Consider the following 18,072-nt stretch of genomic DNA (forward strand, 5'->3'; position numbering starts at 1 on the left):
CTATTACTAACAGTGCTATGATATTCCTCCAAATCTGTCAAACAGTTTGAGAATTTAAAATGAAATTGCCGACCTGCAGTATTCCTAGGATCAGCCAAACAAAGTAAAGCGTGGTCCGATACGCTCGGAGGCAGGATTTGGAGCATTGTGTCCATGCTGTCTTAGAACCATTCCACATTCCCCAACACCCTATCGATTCTAGAATAGATCATACCATCAGTTTGCTTATTCGACCAAGTATAGTAGTCACCCGTGCTATCCTTTTCAAAAGTTCCCGTATTTCGCATCATTTTTGCCAAGTCTTCATATTTTGACTCGGTGACCAAATTACCACCAACTCTATCTTTAGCTTTCAAAACGTTATTAAAGTCACCAAGCAAGACCCAAGGACCATGTTGATTGCCATGAATACATTCGATATCAGTCCACAAAGTTCTACGCTGATCCAGCTTATTAAGGGCATAGATCGCTGTGATCCAATAAAGAAAAGTATATTAGGGAGACAAGTCAATTGCTCCATTGTGGCGTTTATGATATGACTATAGAACTTAAATTTTATGAAAATGAAAATAATATGACCGTAGAAATAAAAACAAATTGATTAAAATAGTAGTGACGAGATCGCATATTCCGTATTCCGTTGAAGATTAATGATCTTTTGGTTTGATTGTTTTAAAATATGAAATCACTTGTAACATTTTTTTATTTAAATCCAAACTTTTGAAAATTTTAAAAGAGGATGTGTTGAAAAAAAATATTTTTTATTAATAGTGAAACATTAATTTGATGTTGATAGACTTTTTTTTTTCAAATTTAAAGGTGTTGAACAAAATCCAAACAAAAGAAAGTAATTGCTAAAGAGTATTGAACAATGTTAAAATATTTTTCTTAAAGTTATTTATAGAATATTATCAATAACTTATTAGAAGAATTTTTCAACATTAATTTTGGAGTTGACGTCTAATATATCCTATAATTTAATATGAGAGTTGAGAACATTATAATGCTCACATCTCTCAATGAAAAGAAGAATAATTTACTTTAATAGTGTTAAGTTAAATAAATTGAATCACATATTTCAACATAAGGAGACATTCACATCCCAAATGGTAAAAATTGTAATTTTCTCTAATTTAAAATATTAATTAGTTCTATGAAAAAATATTAATCAGTTTGTATGTAAGTTATTATTATATCTAATTTTAAAAAATTATTAATTTTTTTAATTTCAAATATAGCAAAAATAGTCAACATCATATTTTTCTATTTTTAATTTTATTAATTATTTTTCCCTATATTCTTGAAGCTTAGTTCTTTCAATTTTATTCTCTATAAATCCTGTTTCCTTCCCATCCCTTACATCGATGTAGTCGCTCAAGCGTTCTCCATTTGTAATGGTGGCATTTATAGTGCTCTCTAGAGCTCTTCCTTCGGTTGCTCTGTTAATGTTCTTGTGCGTCAGAGAAAAAATAAAGGAATGTGTTTTATAAGAACTGTCCTGGGTTAAAAGTTCCTTTATATAGTGAGGGAATTGATGACCTAATTAATTTTATTTTTATTTTTCTCTCTTTATTTATTTATTTATTTGCAAAGCCCAAAAGGCACGGCTGTTACACTTTGGCCTTTGAGTGAACATGTTTAAAAGGAGATGTGACGTTTCAACCTTCCAACAAAGAGTAGCAGCCTTGCAACTCAGAGACAAAGGAGTTTTTGACTTAAGAGAGCATGAAACTAAATGGCAGTAGAAAATAGAGAAAGAGAAAGACGTTAGGGAACGTGAAAGTGAAAGGCAAATTTTTGGTCTGATCTGATTCGAGTCATACACCGATTCTATCGGTTTAATGTTGCTTTGATGATGTATCACTGAGTTAAATGCATAAACGATTTATTAACTTAATCGACTCGACCATAGGTTTAGTTCCAGTCCAACAAGTCAAACCGGCAGAGTCAAACTAAGTTTAATAACTATGCTCAAGCCTATTAGATTAAAGCACAAAAGCCTTCTTTAATAAAATAAAAAATAGCATAACTGAAAATTAAATCTAGGGTTTTGAAATAGTACTAATGTGCAATAACTTACTACTAAAGTAAACTACCAAATTATTTAGCTAATATTATCCAACAAAATAAGTTTATTGTATTTAATGATAATACTTAGTAAAATAATTTATAATAATAAGATTATATAAAATTTATAGTTTGATAATGATGATGGTTTTAGTTTTGGAACATGAACTATGGATTCATCACATTTTGTTAAATATATCATGTATATTTTTTAATAAGTGATCAACGAGTTCGACCACTAACCTAATGCCTCAATCAGGTCGATCAACGAGTCGATTTTCAGGTTACTGTTATTGTCGCCAACCTCCATGATCAAGCAAGTCCTTCTTCTTCTTTTTTTTCCCTTTTGTTTCCCCTTTCTTCTTCAAGAAAACATCATCTTTACAAGGATGGTTTTCCTTAATTTGTAAGGTACAATTACATTTGTCTTCATTCTTTTATATTTTTCCTTGTCTCATTCTCTTTTTTTCTTCTTTTCTTTTTGGATTAATTATATAATTGGTCCCTTAATTATAATTAAAATATCAATTAGGTCTCTCAATTATTAAAAAGTTCAATCAAGTCCTTCAATTGTTTAAAACACTAAAATCAGGTCATCTAATTATTTAAAACACTACAATTTGGTCTAAGAAACCCCTTCGGAAATTTCTATAAAAGGGGTTTCTTAGACTCAAACGTAATGTCTTAAACAATTAGAGGTGATAGTGGTGTTTAAAATAACTAAAGGATATGATTTAACTTTTAATGATTGAGGGACCTAATTGTAGTGTTTTAAACCATCAAAGGACTTGATTGAACTTTTCAATAATTAAGGGACTGAATTGAACTTTTAGTTATACTTAAAGGACAAATTTGTATAACTAGTTTTTATTTTTCTTTTTTTTTTTTTTGTCTTTCATTTTGTCTCTCCCTCTTTGGGAATCATTGCATAATAACCTTTCTAATTTTATCTTTTTTTATAGTTTGAGTGGTATGATGTAGGGTCTTCTTCGTTATTCCTCTTAGCCTTTGACTTATTAGCAGAGCTAGAGCTCTTAACAACTTAGATAGAATCATCCACATGGAGCCTTTTGGAATTACCTTTTTAGGTCTATATTTTCAAATTTAGCAACTTTCATGTAGTCTTTATTTTTTGTCCTTTTTCTCAATTTTTTTTACTTGTGTGTATTTTTTGTTGTAGTTTTTGAACTACATTACTGTAGCTTTTTTCTTTGAGTTGCTACACAAATAAGCTAATTTGAAGAGGTACATTGTTTATAATTTTTTCCTTGAAATGTTTCGTGAGTTTCTACTTTCAATTAAAATTAATTCTTTCTTTTTGGATTACTACACAATTATGCTACTTTGAAGATGTGTGTTGTTTAGAATTTTCTCTATAAAACATTCCATGTTTCAATTCATGATTCCTTTCTTTTTCATAATTGGTTTATCTAAAATACTAACTCAAGAAAGTGGATATTTTTTAATTGGGTATTCTTACATATGTGTATTATCTTTGATTTTTTTTTTTGTTTTAGTTCTATTATGATATATAATTTTTCTGTTATTTTGTGTTATGATTGAGAAGATTGATTTTTAGTTAAATTTGTGTCAGGTAGTTCAAGTGCCATAAAGTTGCTTCCATTATTGATACATTTTTGTGTTTGGTATGTTTTCATATTTGTTACTCTTCACCTACAGACTCTCTGGAATTTAAGATTGTAGTTGGGCTTTTTACAAGTTATTCATTCAAGCAATGTCAAAAGACTTTCTATCAACTAAGACACTTTAGTATTCCACATATGTGTAGATGTCGAGCAAGCAAGTGTAGTATTTACTTAAACATATGGCATGATGTTGTTGGTGTTGCTTCATGCCTTCATAATTTTTAGAGTAGTTATCTTTTTCTCCCTCTTATTTTCGTATTGTAGTTTTGTTACAATCATTGTTTTTGCTTGAATTGTCCTATCACATTACAACAATGTTACTTCTCAAAATGGTTAAGGTGATCAAAGGAAAATTTTCATGAAAACAATTACTCCTTTTGTCCTTAATTATGAGACATTATGGCTAATTTAAGCTTATTAAAAAAGTTGCTTAATTTAATTATTAACATTAAATTTGTTTATAAGTATACCATTTTTCATAATTACCCTTAAGTAATTAATGCATGGAGAGAGAATAATAGTAGTGGAGTTTTAATTTTTAAAACTAAATTCCTCCATCCTCCAATCCTCATGAGAGAGAAAAAGAAACAATTCATAGCATTTATTATTTATGAACTAAATTAATTAAGGGTGTTTTAGTATAAAAAAAATAAGTAATACAATGAACATGTAGAAAAGACTTTTATACAAAGAGACAAAGAAATTTCAAAACAATGTCTTATAAAAAGGGACAAAGGGAGTATTCAATTTGTTGGGAAAAATAATACTTCCTACATATCAATGAATGATAGTCAAGCACATTTATTATTTACTGCTCAAACAATGTTCTTCTACACACATGTTTGTTGTTACTCATTAATGGCACATTTATTATTTACTGCTCAAACAATGATAGTCAAGCACATTTATTATTAACTAAGTAGAGATATTAAAATGTGTGGAGGGAATTTTAAATTTAAAAAGTCAAAGATAGACTATCTTGGTCAAACTGTCAAAGGGAAGAGTTTTGATCAACTCATTAATGGCACTATTGTAAATATGTACAACTTGTGTCTAGAATAGAAAAGTAGAGTTTTAATTATACATTTAGGTTGCTAATGACTTTGTGATGACTTTAATTAGTGAAACTAAATGTTATAAGGTAATTAGTGACATGGAAATTTTCATTAAAACCTAATCATACTAAATTAAGTTTTTAAGTGAGTACATATGTTTAATGGAAATAAAAGTGAAATTAATGTCTTATGTGGTTTAATTAATTTGGTTTGTGTGTGATTTATTTATGGAATGATTGTATTTAATTTATTTTTCTTGTTAACTCAATTATATGACATAATTATGTGATCGTGGTGGTTAAAAATAAATTAAAGTGATTTATGTGCCTAATTGCCTTCATTACAATTTAAGTTAGAAAATTGTCTAGAAATTGTTTCTAGTGATTTTTACTTATGAAATAATTTATCTAAGACTAAATTAATTATATTAGTATGATATAGCTTTTAGAAAGTTATCATTTGCATTTTGGGTCAAAAATTAAAATAGGGGTCAAATTACAAATATTAAAAAGTTGGTGGAAAATAACACATTTTTAAAAAAAATTATTTGTCCCAAAGGATTGGAGGGTCTAATATAGAAACTAAAATGAGCCTTCACAACCCCTTGCACACTAGTGAACCATATGTGTGTGTGTGTATAAAGAGAGGATTTTTGGCAAGGTTTTAAAATCGGACTGGTTATTAAACATGTGAAGACACTAATTCAAGATTCAACCGTAGTTGAACTGATTTTATATTTTTTAATATTATATAATATTTTAAGTAATCTATCTATATATAAACTTCACTTGAACTAATATTGATCGATCAAAGCTTTATTTTTATAATAATTTTTGATCATGTAATTTATTTTTTTGACATCTATCTTTAATGGAGAATTAAATTACTCACATTAATACTATTTAATATTTAAATCAACTAATTAAAATTTATATTTTATCTTTTTAATATTGTTGGACAAGTGGCCTTAATAACTTAAGAGGGGGGTGAATTAAGTTTTAAAGTTTTCTCACTAACAAATTTTAACCCCCTTTTAAATGATATATGATAGGTTCAGAATGCAGAAGAAGAAACAATCAATTTAATAATGTTCTCTTAAATGTGCAAGACAGAGTAAACTGCATTAAAATAACTGAGATAAGAGAAGAGAGAAATACAAACTCAATTTATACTGATTCGGTCACTTCTCATACCTAAGTCTAGTTCTCAAGCAACCCACTTGAGATTTTCCTCTATAACTGTAAATCCTTTATAGACTTTGAACACACCTTGGGATCTCTCACCCTTGTGTTCAATATTCTCACAATTCAAGAGACAATCAGTCCCTTGATTACAACTAAGTTTATGAGATGAACAGAAAGATTTCTCCCCTTAAGAATAGATAATGCAAATTGAAGATCCTAGAAAAATTCTCAATAGATTTGCAAGTGTTTGGCCAATAGTTGTTGAGAGAGCATTTGACAATTAAGTTCTCTTTTTAAAATCTCTCTCTTATTACTTTTTGAAGTCAGACACACATATATATAGGCTCATTGTGCCTTTTCAAAATGTTTTGAAGAGATGTGTCTTTTCAAAAAGCTTTTCTGAAGTTTTCTCACTGGTAATCGATTATAACTCTTTGGTAATCGATTACACATTTATGTAATGAGAAGTCATGACTCTTCAATTTGAATTTTTGTAGTTCTGTTACTGGTAATCGATTAGAGACAAGTGGTAATCAGTTACAGCTTTCAAATTTCAATTTTCAATTTTCAAATTTTCAAATTTCAAATTTTTTGAAAAAGCTTTTTAAAATAATTTTGCTTCTGGTAATCGATTATAATGCCTGGTAATCGATTGCCAGTGGAAAAATGTCTTTTTCAGAAAATGTTAAAAATATTTTAAAACCTTTTTATAATCGATTTAAAAACTATGTTGTGAGGCCAAACCTTTGCAATCACTAAGAGACTCTTTTAACAAAGATAGACTAAGACTTAGCTTTCTTCTTGATCTTTGTTTTCTTGGTCTTGATTTGGACTTGAAATAAAAATTGTGTTGTTTTTGTCTTGGCATCATCAAAACCTTCATGCACATACATTCACATTCTCTCCCTTTTGGATGATGACAACCAACTGAAATCATTTACTGAAAAATATTTCTTTTGCGAGACAATCACTCCCCCTTAATTTTGCAATCATTGCTTAGCAGAAAATAGTTTGCAAAAAATATATATACTCTGTACCTTACATGATTCTCTCCCCCTTTGGCAATATCATGAAGACGAAAGCACTGAAATAGAAAAATCATTCACATAATAACCAATCATTCACAGAGGAATCAACCAAGTGTTAAACATACCAAACAGAGCAAGTCCAAAATAGTATTTATAAATGACCAAAGCATTCATAGAAAAATAGAAAAAGAAGAAATAAACAGCCAGTCCAAAACAAAAAATATTAAGAACCAAATCCGAAATAAACCCAATGCAGAAAGTTTGAAATATCAAGGAAATTAAAGACATATAATGCTAGAAATCATGACAAATATGTGATTATAAGAAATCAATATAAAATTAAGCAATAAAAAACATTTATGAGTATGAACAATCACAAAAAAAAACCATCAAATGCAATTATTATAAACATTCAAAGTAATCAATCATCATAAACAAGCAAAACAACCATTAAAAACAGTCATTATAAACAATCAAAATGTTATAATCAAACAAAGTGGCTAGGAATCTAAGTTAATTGGGTCTATGAGTCCTAATTCTCTTCTAATAGCAAAGAAATTTTCTTTGGGAAGTGGTTTTGTAAAGATATCAGCTAACTGATTCTTTGTGTCAACAAATTCTAACACACAATCCCCTTTTTGAACATGATCCCTCAAAAAATGATGTCTTATTTCAATATGCTTTGTTCTAGAGTGCAAAATAGGATTTTTAGATAGATTGATTGCACTCGTGTTATCACACTAAATGGGAATATGATCAAGCATTAAGCCATAATCAGAAAGTTGTTGTTTCATCCATACTATTTGTGCACAACAACTTCCAGCAGAAATATATTTCGCCTCTGCAGCGGATAAGGCAAACACTATTTTGCTTTTTACTATGCCATGATACTAAAGCAGAACCAATGAAATGACAAGTGCCACTAGTACTTTTTCTATCAATTTTGCATCCAGCAAAATCAGAGTTAGAGTATCCTACTAAGTTATAAGAGGAATTCTTAGGATACCATAACCCTAGATTTATAGTGCCTAACAAATATCTCATTATTCTTTTAACGGCACTAAGGTGAGATTCTTTGGAATTTTCTTGATATCTTGCACACATACAAACACTAAACATTATATTAGGTTTACTTGCTAATAAATAAAGAAGAGATCCGATCATACCTCTATATTTCTCTATGTCTATTGACTGACCAGTTTCATCTTTATCCAGATAGCAAGCAGTGCTCATAGGAGTGGGCATGTGTTTAGCATTTTCCATCCCAAACCTGTTAATTAGGTTTTTGCAATATTTTGGCTGACTAATAAATATTCCATTATTTGTTTGATTTATTTGTAGTTCAAGGAAGAAATTTAACTCATCCATCATGGACATTTCAAATTTATTTTGCATATCTTGAGAGAATTCTTTGTGAAGAGAATCATTAGTTGACCCAAAGATTATATTATCAACATATATTTGTACTAAGAGAATATCATGCAATTTCTTTTGATAAAGAGTGTGGTATCAACCTTTCCTCTTGTAAAGCCCTTTTCTAAAAGAAATTTGCCCAATCGTTCATACCAAGCCCTAGGGGCTTGTTTCAAACCATATAGAGCTTTTTTCAATTTATAGACATGATTGGGCTTTTCTGAGTTTTCAAAACCAGGAGGTTCATCAACATAAACTTCGTCTTGGATGAAACCATCTAAAAAAGCACTTTCAACATCCATTTGATAAAGTTTAAAATCCATTATGGATGCAAAGGCTAATAACATTCTAATGGCTTCTAATCTGGCTACTAGAGCATATGTTTCTTCATAATTTATTTCTTCTTCTTGATTATACCTTTAGCCACTAATCTAGCATTGTTTCTAATAACTATTCCATGTTAGTCCAATTTGTTTCTAAATACCCATTTAGTTCCTATAACTAGATCATCATTAGGTTTATCAACTAATTCCCAGACTTAATTTCTTTCAAATTGATTCAACTCTTCTTGCATAGTAATGATCCATTGTTCATCAATTATGGCTTCATTTAAGTTTTTAGGTTCAATTAAAGAAAAAAAAGCCGTATTATTGCATGCATCTTTGAGAGAGTGTCTAGTTGTTACCTCTTTTGATATGTCATCGATGATATTATCAAGAGGATGATATCTTGAAGTTCTCCACTCTTTTGGAAGATCTGTAGCTATACTTGTTTTAGTTTCATCAATTTGAGAGTCTTCATTATTTCCATTTCCTTTACCTTTGTACACTTCCTTATGAATGTGCATATCTTCTAAAGAATCTGTAATATCATCAAGTGTTTCCTTTCTTGACCTTATAGGGTTAGTCTCATCAAAAACAATTATGAGAATCAAAAGATACCAAAAAGCCTTTATCACATAATTGATGAACACTTAATAAACTATACTTAAGACCATCAACAAGTAAAACATTTTCTATGGAGATAGAGGGATTCATACCTATTTTTCCAACTCCAAGAATTTTACCTTTGTTGTTGTCTCCATAGATCACATGTCCTCTATTTTTTGGAGAAATATGAATAAACTTTGATGCATTTCCTGTGATGTGTTTGGAGCAACCGCTATCAATGTACCAACTTTGCTTCAAGGAGTCCTTCATTCATATAATCATATTTTGATTTTGGTACCCAAATTTTCTTGGGTCCTTGAATGTTAGTTTTGACTAAGGATCCTTTTGGAACCCATACCACTTTTCTAATGCTACTACCATTCTTTCTAATATAACATGTTGATGCACTATGACCTTCCTTACCACAGTAAAAGCATGTTAAGAAGGGAGAACTAATCTTTTGAGTGGAGGCAAAGAAATTTTTATACATCTTTTGTTGATTTTCAAGATTATATCCTAATCCAGCCTTATCAAAAACACATCTTTGTTTGCCTAATATAATATCTAAATTATTTTTACCAAGAGTAAATTTGGCAAGAGCAATTTTTAAATCTACAATTTCTTCTTTGAATTTATCACAACATTCACATGAATGAGATGCTTTATTGTTTTCTTGTATTAAGAATTTTGTAGAAGATTGGTTTTTATCTACTGATTTTAATGTTTTAACTTCAGATTTAAGATTTTCTAATTCTACATTTAATTTCAAATTTTCTTTTTCTAAACTTGAAATGGTTTTCTTAGAATATGAAACTAATTTGGAAAGTTTGACAAATTCTTTATGCAAGTCATTGAATGCATCTTGGAGTTCATCAAAAGAAATAGATAAGTCATAGTTAGAAGATGTTACCTCTTCTCCGCTTTCATAGTCTTTAGCCATGAAGCCCAGATTTATGATTTCATTTTCTGAATCACTTGATGAATCCATCTCATTATCTTCTCAAGTGATGCATGCTTTCTTTTCTTTCTTATCTTTGAAATTTTTCTTGTCAGATTTTTCCATTCTTTTCTTAAAGACAGGACAATCAAATCTCAAGTGCCCTGGTTGATCGCATTCATAGTATTTTGGAACTAAGGAAGAATCTTCTCCTTTCTTATTTGGATTGAAGTTTGATCTCCTTTTATTTCCTTTGTTTCTCAAAAATTTATTGAATCTTTTCACAAAGAGACTGAAATCATCATCTTCTTCTAAGTTCTTTTCATTTGAGTCTTCTTTGTCATTTTCCTCATGAATAGAAGAAGATAAGGCTTTGAGTGCAATTCCTTTCCTTTTTTTGTCATTCTGTTCATGTTGATAGAGTATCATAAGTTCCATTTCATGTTCTTGAAGTTTCCCAACGAGAGTGGCAAGAGACATGTTGGTGAGATCTTTTGATTCTGTAATTGTTGTTACTTTTGGTTGTCATTGCTTGCTTAAACATTTCAACACTTTGTTAATGAGATCTTCATTATGAAATATTTTTCCTAATGATGCAAGATGATTAACTATATGTGTAAATCTCTTTTACATATCTTGTATGGTCTCATTTTGATTCATTATAAATCGTTCACATTCATGTGTGAGAGTGTTTATTCTAGATCTCTTAACAACAGTTGTGCCTTCATGTGTAACTTGTAATATATCCCACATTTCTTTTGCATTTTTACAATTTGAAACTCTAACATACTCATCCATGCCCAATGCAAAAGTAATTATATTCTTGGCTTTTAAATTATATTGTACCCTTCTTCTTTCCTCCTCATCCCATTATTCCCTAGGTTTTTCAATAGTTGCATTTCCTACTACCATTGTAGGAATATAAGGACCAATTTCAATGGCTTCCCAGATGTTTAAATCTATAGCCTCTATGAAGATTTGCATGCGGGTTTTCCAGTAATGATAACCCAAACCATTAAATATAGGAGGCCTATTAATGGAGTTTCCTTCGGGAAATAGGAAGTTTGATGAGGCCATAATTATTCTTGAAGTTTCTAAACTTTATACAAGAATCAAGCTCTGATACCACTTGTTGGACAAGTGGCCTCAATAACTTAGGAGGGGGGTGAATTAAGTTTTAAAATTTTCCTACTAACAAATTTTAACCCATTTTTAAATGATATATGATAGGCTCAGAATGCAGAAGAAGAAGCAATCAATTTAATAATGTTCTCTTAAATGTGCAAGACAAAGTAAACTGCATTAAAATAACTGAGATAAGGGAAGAGAGAAATACAAACTCAATTTATACTGATTCGGCCACTTCTCGTGCCTATGTCCAATCCTCAAGCAACTCACTTGAGATTTTCCACTATCTCTATAAATCCTTTACAGACTTTGAACACACCTTGGGATCTCTCACCCTTGTGTTCAATATTCTCACAATCCAAGAGACAATCAGTCCCTTGATTACAACTAAGTTTATGAGATGAACATAAAGATTTCTCTCCTTAAGAGTAGATAATACAAATTGAAGATCCTAGAAGAATTCTCAATAGATTTGCAAGTGTTTGGCCAATATTTGTTGAGAGAGTATTTGACAATTAAGTTCTCTTTTTAAAATCTCTCTCTTATTACTTTTCGAGGTCAGACACATATATAGACCCATTGTGCCTTTTCAAAGTGGTTTGAAGAGATGTGTCTTTTCAAAAAGTTTTTCTGAAGTTTTCACAGTGGTAATCGATTACAACTCTTTGGTAATCGATTACACAGTTATGTAATGAGAAGTCATGACTTTTCAATTTGAATTTTTGTAGTTCTGTTACTGGTAAAGTGGTAATCGATTACCGCTTTCAAATTTCAAATTTTCTGAAAAGGATTTTTAAAATAATTTTGCTGCTAGTAATCGATTATAATGTCTGGTAATCGATTGCTAGTGGAAAAATGCCTTTTTCAGAAAATGTTAAAAATATTTTAAACCTTTTTATAATCAATTTAAAAACTATGTTGTGAGGTCAAACCTTTGCAATCACTAAGAGACTCTTTTAACAAAGATAGACTAAGACTTAAATTTCTTCTTGATCTTTGTTTTCTTGGTCTTGATTTGGACTTGAAATAAAACTTGTGTTGCTTTTGTCTTTGCATCATCAAAACCTTCATACACATACATTCACAAATATTAAGTAATAACACATTATTTATTATACCATTTTAATAATTAAATTTTAATTTTGATAATTTTGATATTAAGTAGTAACATGAATTTATGGCTTACGAAAACAAAGTAGTAACATAAAATATTATATTACTACTTATGCACTTTAAAAAAAATAGTTACTTTAAAATATATTTCATGAAAAATAATAACTAGAAGTAATAATTTTGACAATACATAGTTAAATTAAAATAACTGATAATATGTAAAAACTAAATATATAAGTTATTATTATATATTTACTACATTTTTTATAATTTATACAATTTTATATTGATATTAGATCACTATTATTACTTGAAGAAAGAACAAGTTATGATAAATATTTATAGACTTAATTTTTTTTAAGATAATATTTACTTAAAAGAAAATGTAATTTTTTTCCTCAATTTCAATGTAATTATATTTAATATTCTATTACATATATTTTTTAAATAATAATAATTAAAAACATAAACAATTGTAATTTAATTGAACCCGTGTAAGGGTGTTTGTGGTACAAATTGGTTGAGTTTTAGATAAAAATTTATCTAAACCGAAAATAAAATAAAGATGTAGTTCAATTTGGTTTAGTTTAAATATAACATCAAATTTGAAGCAAATCATAGCAACCTTTTGTGATATGGTTTAGTAGTTTTTTGTTTTTTATTTTATTACCATAATTTAAAATTTATTAATTAAACTTACATAGATATTATGTTATATTATTTTTAAAATAAATTTTATTTTTTTTATCAAATTTTGTTTACATATTCATTTGAAAATCATTATTTTTATTTCTATTTAGCATTATTATAAAATGATATTAACAATTTTTTGTAACGTAATAGTAATTTATGCATCACTTGATATTTAAAACTATTTTTAACAATATTGATACATCATTTTGTAACATATGAAAGTAAAGTATGCATCCTGATTATAAAGAGAAGGAAGCTTCATAAATTATTTAATAATTACTATTAATCACCACAAGTGATTTAATTAAATTACAAGAGTAATTAAATTTATATTTGAGTGCCTATAATCAATTAATGATTGACGTATACTTAGATTAATGAGTTTTTGGTGAGTTTGGGTTTAGAGAAAGATGGACTTGTGATGGTTGGTGAAAGGGGTGTGAGTTTAGCAAATACTTAGGTGTGTGAAGGAAAAAGTTTTTCAGCCCTATATCTTCCTAAAACTCTCATTTGTGTTGAAACTTTCTCTCTCAACATACTTCTCACAATTCTCTCTTTTCTAAGAAACCACCATTAGAAAACCTTGAACTTTGGTGTTGTGCAAAAAGGGGGCTCCTTTCTTCTTATTTATTGTTTATTAGTTGTCCCTAGATGAGGTAATCCCCATTCTTCCTCTCTTTGTGTTCATTTTTGTTTTCCCCCATGAACACACTTCAAGACTCCATGAAAGTGTTCATTTACAAGGTTTTAATGTGTTTATGTTGGTTTTGGAGTTTGGGTGGTATAGGTGATGTAGAACTACTGTAGGAGTGAAGAAAAGCTTTCATTTTGGACCCAAAGTCTTCCCTTTTATTCATCTTCTTCGTCCCAAAGCTAACTCATTGAGTTGATAGGTAAGGGAAGCTTAAGCCATCTTTAATCCTATGTTTGTAAGTGTTAAATTATTCTTTTTGGTTCCTAAAATGTGTTTTGATTCTATGTTCATGTTTGGAAATGAAAGATTTGAGTTGGAATTCAAATTGGGATCCATTAGAGGAGATTCAACAAAAATCACATAGGTTGGAGACGTGCTTAAGCGAGGCCAGTGGGGCGCTTAAGCAAGGTAGGGAAGCTAGCTTCTGTAAGTGTGCGCTTAAGTGAGACCAAGGGTGCACTTAAGCGAGAACCATATAGTTAGCTACTATAAGTCCATGCTTAAGCGAGGTCGAGGGTGCGCTTAAGCAATAACTAACAAAAAGAGAAGTAAAGATCACACTTAAGCGTAGAGTAAGTCTCATTTCAGTGAGGTTGTCTATCAAGTTTTATTTTGTGTATCTCATTTGAATTTCAATTTTAATTGCTTCTTAAAGTGTATGTGAACCTTAAATTGGATGAATGGGGTTGATATATCTTGTAATTCTTATATAATTCATATTCATATGATTGGTGTTGATTATGGGAACTTGTGGTGTGGAAAAGTCCCATGATGTTTAGATGAACTATGTGAGATTTCATGTTTGGTGAGAAGGGTATGAATAGTCAATTAATGATGAATTGAACAATGATGTGAATAATGAAATGATGATATGTGGAATGTGATATGATGTATGATTATAACATGCATGCACATGCATTGAAGAATGACATTGCATGTGAGTAGGTACGTAACTTGAGGGTATTTGGTGGGCCCCTGACCTAGTGTTGGAGGTTGTCAGTGGTGGTTAACGGGAATGATTCGATAGAATGGATGGGTGGGCGAATCCCTAAATAGGTTAAGGTATTTGCAAGCCTTACCAAGGTAAGTCACTACCCACACTCATCCATTTTCGATAAAACCATACTCTTCTATTAGGTTAATTTGAGTCTCCCCAAATGGTCAAATCATAGAGCACGACTATATTAAGGGATGTACTTAGGTTAATCGCTCAAGGTGAAATCTTTCAGGAGTAAAGAGTTGACATGACATAACATGATAGATAGGCATGTGCATTGATAATTGTGACTTCAAAATGATATGTTACTTGATGAGTCATAGAAATACTATGTTATTTGATGATTGGTGGATTGATGAGGACCAGGGTACACGATGAATGAGCCTTTATGAAATGGTTGACAAACTTAATATTATTATGAGATGTTCTGTTAAGAGAATTTTAGGACTTATACTTTATGTATGATTTCTACATGTTATGTTATATATGTGATAATAGTGTATCATGCTTTAATTATTAAGTTTTATCCCTTTTAGTATTTTGTTTTTGGTAAGCTTACCTTTCCATTATTGTGCGTGTAATTTTTGCATGTAATGATCTCATATCTGATGTATGTGGAGAACAAATAGCTAGGAGGTGATCTTGTGTCTTCGGAGACTTCATGGATGTGCGTACTTGGACACAAGGATGCATTATCATTTTTGTTTTCTCTTTAAAGTAATGTATAGTGTAGTGTAGACCAACTTAGAGTTTATGTAGGTTATTCGCATAATTGATTTATGTTTATACATGTGTACTAAAGAATTTGAGTTGATGATGTTGCATATATATATATATATATATATATATATATATATATATATATATATATATATATATATATATATATATATATATATATATATATTACAAATGTTTTTATAAAATAAATTAATATAAGAGTTTCAAATAAATTAAAATAAAGTCTTCTACTAAAGCTAATTCATAGTTTCATGTATTGACTGACGGCAGGTTAATACAAATTTAAAATCTAGTATACAGGTAAACTTCACTTGAAGAAATGTCCGTTGTTGATTGAAGATTCAATTTTATAGTTATATCAATTTTTTTTTTTGTAACTATTGTAGTTAACAAAAATTAAATTACTAACATTAATCCTATTAAATATACAATCTCAATAATCAAAAATAATTTTTACATTCTATATTTACTAATAACATGTTATTTTTATAGAATTTTAATAATAAATATTAATTTTGATAATTTTAATTTTAAGAATTAAAATAAAATATTATATTACTACCTATGGATATTTTTTAAATTAGTTACTTGAAATATATTTCAAGAAAAATAATAATTTAAAATTGTTAAATTTTAAATAATTCATAATATGTAATAATTATTAAGGATATAAATTAATAAATAAATTATTATGTATATATCCATATAATTTATTTAAAATTTAGTTTATAAAATATATTTTGTGAACAAAAATAATTAAAGTAATGCTTCAAAAGTAATGTGAGTAGTCGACGAATATGATACTTTAGGTTTTTTTCTATCCATAAGAATCAAAGATTGTACCAATAGATTTATAATACTTAGACAAATCTCAAGTGAGTTAGACTCTTCTTCTTGATTTAAAAGTAATGTGAATAGTTAATGAATATTGAGTTTCTTGTTATCTGTTGAAATAATAAAAAAAAAACAATACTAACAAATTTACAATACTTGACTTTTTAATTATGTTAATAAATACACATTAATCTAAGTATATGTTACTAAGATTTATAATTTAGATTATGATATTAATTAAAAAAATAAAATATAAAGTTAAAAGAATAAAAATTAAGAATAAGTTATTACGTAAAAACATATAAGTATACTCAATTTATAATTTTTTTATTCAAATCATAAATAATATTATAAATGTTATAATAATAATAATAATAATATATTTATTTATTTATTTTATTTTTTCTCTTATCAATAGTTATTTTTCAAATTGAGATATATTTAATTTATAATTTTATTATATTAAAATTATAAATATTTATAGATATAAATATATAAACATTATAATAATAAGAATGAACATTATATTACTATTTGTTTTTAATTTTATTAAAATTTTAAAATTATTTACTTTCAAATAAATCTTATGAAAAGTATTGACTAAAAGTAATGATTTTATAAATATTTGCAAAACTTACAATAAATCATAATATTGTATTTACATTAATAACTAATGATATTAATTACCAAATATAAACTTATTTTTGATAGAGAATTACATCGGCTACATTAATAATAATTATTAGAATTTTATATAATTATAAATTAATAAAATTAATAATAATAATGATAATAAATAAAATTCTCTTAAATTCATACATAATAGCCAATTTTAGCATTATAATTTTATCTTTGTGTATTAAGATCTTAATAATATTATTAATACTAATGATGACAAATCTCATTTCATTGATAGTATTTCTCCCATTCTAGATTATATGACATTTTAGAGAAAAATTATTCTAAAATATATGTCGTTTTACAAATTCAATGTTGCATTAAATATTTTTTTTAAACTATCCTTAATCAATACTTGGTGGAAGTTATTAGTTAGAGAAATAAATGATATATTAGAAAGTTAACTAATATTTTCTTTAAATTTTAACAACTAAATTCTTTAGTACATGTGTCAAAACTTAAAATATCATATAATATAAATTGAAGGGAGTATGATTTTAATTTTTACAATAAAAATATTTAAAATTATTAATTATAAACATACAAAATTCAACTATATTTAAACATGGAATTCACAATATCAATAATGATAATTTTTGAATCAATATATATATATATATATATATATATATATATATATATATATATATTAATTTATACATTTCATATAGATATTATATTACTATTATTACACGGAGCAAGAACTAATAAAAATAAATTTTAATAGATTTAATATTTTTAGGATAACATTTTCTAAATTAAAAATAATAATTAATTATCTGCCCCAATTTTAAAATAACTATATTTAATATGATACTAAATAATTTTAAAATTGATTTTACTAATTTACATATTTTTTATATAAATAGTAAATAAAAACATTTTATGAATTTATCACCTGTGCATCACACGGATTTAAAATCTAGATAGTAAAA

This window comes from Glycine max, chromosome 14, assembly GCF_000004515.6.
Source record: "Glycine max cultivar Williams 82 chromosome 14, Glycine_max_v4.0, whole genome shotgun sequence".
NCBI lineage: Eukaryota > Viridiplantae > Streptophyta > Magnoliopsida > Fabales > Fabaceae > Glycine > Glycine max.